Source organism: Oratosquilla oratoria, chromosome 37, assembly GCF_046742065.1.
Source record: "Oratosquilla oratoria isolate Oo_2021 chromosome 37, ASM4674206v1, whole genome shotgun sequence".
NCBI classification, from domain to species: domain Eukaryota; kingdom Metazoa; phylum Arthropoda; class Malacostraca; order Stomatopoda; family Squillidae; genus Oratosquilla; species Oratosquilla oratoria.
The window spans coordinates 38,749,716-38,753,898 of NC_134813.1; positions in this window are offsets into that span (position 1 = coordinate 38,749,716).

A 4,183-nucleotide genomic window follows, 5' to 3' on the forward strand; every position below is an offset into this window, starting at 1 on the left:
TTCACAGGTGTTTGTTTTGTATCTTTTTTAAGCCTGGAGTGTCTCCTGCTGAATAGCCTGACTATCCACTCGGCGACGATACAAACCTGGTAAGGTTTTATGTGACTTAGTTAGTATGTGTATATATTAACTTAGCAATGCTTGTTCAGAACAAAAAATATGGTTAAAATTAATTTGCTAAGTCTATATGTATACATATTAACTTGGCAACACCTGTTAAGAACGGAAAAATATTGTTAGAATTAATTTTCTAAGTCGATATGAATACATATTACCTTAGCAGCGTCTGTACAGAAGAAGAATATTATTAGAATTAATTTTCTAAGTCGATTTGTATACATATTAACTTGGCAACGTCTGTTCAGAAGAAGAATATTGTTAGAATTAATTTTCTAAGTCGATATGTGTACATATTAACTTGGCAACGTCTGTCCAGAAGAAGAATATTGTTAGAATTAGTTTTCTAAGTCGATATGTGTACATATTAACTTGGCAACGTCTGTCAAGAAGAATATTATTTTCTAACATAACTAAGCCAAACAGTGTGAAACTCCTAGTGAGAAGGACGCATGGGTTCTGATTACTTGGGAAATCGTAGGAAATTGCGTAGAGAAACACAAAGCCACGTGCGGAGGATCATGTAAACAACGACCAAAACGTTACGAAACCGTTGTCACACAGAAGGATAAGACTGAGGTTGGTGAGGTTTGACCCGGTGTCTTCTTGGATCGACAACCCCACCACTCTCCTCAGAACTATTAAACCAAGCCTGATGATGTTGCCAGGTAGTTCCGAAACGTTACTGCCCCTTGGGTTTTACATCTTTCACGTTGTGGGCGGAAATGTTCCCTCAGAGATCACAGACGCAAGAATCATTCAAGTGTTCACATTTAGAATATATATATCTTGCATGTCGTGCTCTTCGCCAAATCGTCTAACGTTAGGCAGAATAAAGTCAATAATGTTGAGGGCCTCGTGTCCTGCCATCCTCTCCTCTCCTCTCTTCAAGACCAAACAAGGTAGAGAGTGGGCTGAAAAAAGAGAGCTAAAGGGGAAGGACTGGGCTATAAATGTCTTCAACCTTTAGATTCCCGCCTCCGTTCCAGTCCCAAAGCTTCTGCGTTGCGGTCACCCAGTACCTCTTGCGAGAAAAAAAACTTGCTAGAGATGATGAGAACGATGAGGACGATGCTATGATCTCGAGGTACCGAACTCTTCAGGTCTCATGTCAGGTGGTCTATGAACAACACACTACACTGAAGAGTCACTGTAATGTTTTTTATTTGGCTAACATCATACAGGTTTTTTTTTCCTCACTCTCTTCCAAAAGAAAATTTCTGGAATATTATGATACCTACGTTAATGTTCCCCTTCAGTGTCTCCAATAACTCTCGTTAATTTAGTTCTGGCTAGCGTCGGGTGTATTAACTACGTAACGTTTGATCCTGGACTGAAGAAGTTTGGTTAAATCTCAAATAAACCTTTCTACCGGGTCTCATAAGTTATAGATTTAATTCAGACAACATCAGACGAGTAGCTGAGAGAAGGATCCTGAAACAAGGAAGTTGTTGATATTTTTTCCTCGTCACGAGACACCCAACCGTGATAAGATCCAACGCCACCAATCAATTGTTTGTCATGACAACTCCCTTTAATTCTCTAGCTCAGAGTGAGTGATAACATATCAACATTTCTCTTAAACAACACCACGAAGAGCCTAGGGGCGTTCTCCTTGTCTCTTTCTCTTTCAGGAGGCGTGCCCTCATCTGAATAAAATCGTCTGACGACAGATGGAATTAAATACAGGCACTATAAATATTACATAAGGCTTTGATAGGTTTCTTCGTTACTATGAGTGAGACCACAGTCAGGACTGAACGCTACATTCGGATTATTTGACGAAAACATGTGCACACAAATACATATACATATACATATACATATACATATACATACATACATATATATACATATATATATATATATGCAAAACAAATCACTAAGTACACGTGACAACAATACTTGCAGAAACCACTTGGAAAATAAAATAAATGAATACCGAACGTTTTCGTCTATTCAAGACATCATCAGGGTACAAAAGATGATGTCTTGAATAGACGAAAACGTTCGGTATTCATTTCTTTTATTTTCCAAGTGTTTTTGCAAATACATACATATATATATATATATATATATAAATATATATATATATATATATATATATACATATATATACATACATACATATATATATATATATATAATATATATACACACACATATATATATATATATATATATATATATATATATATATATATAAGTCAAAGGTATAAATACATTCCCACCCATTTTATCCCCACATACTCCACTCCCATTCACCATCCCTCCCTCCTTCTTTTCTTGGCTTCTCTTGGATGACGGGTCATCCCTACATCTCGCCTACTACCCTGGGTCAGAAGCAATGCAGTAAGACACAGCACATCCACAGTCAGTCCACTTCATTTAATTGGCGACTCCTACCCTTCTTCGTCCCCTCACACAGAAAAAGAAAAAACTGAGAGAAATCCCCTCAGGCTGCGTCAAAATATCATTCATACATTCTCCCTCACCCACTCCCCCTCATGCATCACAGCATCATCCATACACAACCATTCTCCATTCACCCCTATCTTCTGACTGCTCCATGTTCATTGTGGGATTTTGTTCTTTAATGTAGATTGCTACTAGGATGACTAGGAAATGGCAAAATTTTGTAAAGAGATAGAAAAGGGGGAAAGAGCAAGAAATAGTGAAATAGTGGATGAAGGGAATTAAATAGATATGAAACAAAGAATGTAAGAAAAGGGAAGGAGAGGAGAAGAATGACCGAGAGGACAAGACAAAGGTTATTAAGGTCTCCAATTCTCTGGGAATGGCTCACTTCACGTTTCATTTTCTGGTGGTGAAATCTGATCCAAAGAAAATGCTTCCGGGAACGTTCATGACAAACACATCAATGACCAAAAGCTGCTGCTGCCAATACCGGACACAAGACCAACGGAAACAACATTGACAAAACAAAGTTGTATGCATGTATATAGAGGTGAGGTGGCAAAATGAAAAGTTAAGACTAGAGTAGTGAGTTTATTCAGAGCCAGACGTTTCGTTCTTCACGGTCTTCCTCAGTGGACTGAAAACAGGAGAAGAATCAAAATTCCTCAATAGTTTTTAATGTGATCTGACAACCCTGCGTTACCTCACCCCGGTCTCATTTCCTCACACTCGCCAACCGCCAGCTGCGCGGACGTTTGGGACAAGGACGTCTGGCTCTGAATAAACTCACTACTCTAGCCTTAACTTTTCATTTTGCCACCTCACCTCTCTATCTGTCAATCTTTACTTGTATGCATGCGTTAAACTCTTTACCAAAAGTGCCACTGAACTATAAATGTCTTCAACCTTTAGTTCACGGCCTCCATTCCAGTCCCACAGACACTGTGTTGCACTCACCCAGTACCTCGTGCGGAAAACACCTTGCTAGAGATGATGAGGATGATGATGGCGATACCATGATCCCGAGCTATTCAGGTCTCCTGCAAATATATAGAAAGACTAAGTAGGGTCCCGCCATTATGGTAAGCCGAACGTGGGGTTAATCAGTTTTCTACGATAGACACATTGATATTGCTGATGTGTCTCAGCTCTATATTGACAACGGGACAAAGAGCTAATCATGCCCACAACTCACCTCCTCTTGTAGATGACAGACACCGTCGTTGGTACTGACACCAAAGCGCATGCGCAGATGCGGCCCAACTATAACATTACGCAAGTCGTCTCTCTAGGGAACACAGTGGTGAGAACAAACATCATTTATATTCTGTTATGCTTGGATTAACGCTGTTTCGAATAACTCATCCAACACGTTGACATATTTTACGGATTCTATTTTGAATCGCCACGAATTTTTTATTTAGGTGAGGAAATGTCATTGCAATTCAGAGGTCAAAGTGCGTCCAAGCACTAGTCAAGGGAGACAGGCCGTAATACATTGCTTCCTACCAATACTTTTGGGCCCAACTCAATGTATTTCGTTCAGTCAGTCCTAAGCTAACACCAGAAAATAATCCAGTAAAGAAAATACTTCCTAACTTAAGAAAAAATTGTCTTAAGTGTAAATTTCAAGAAACTAAAAATTTAT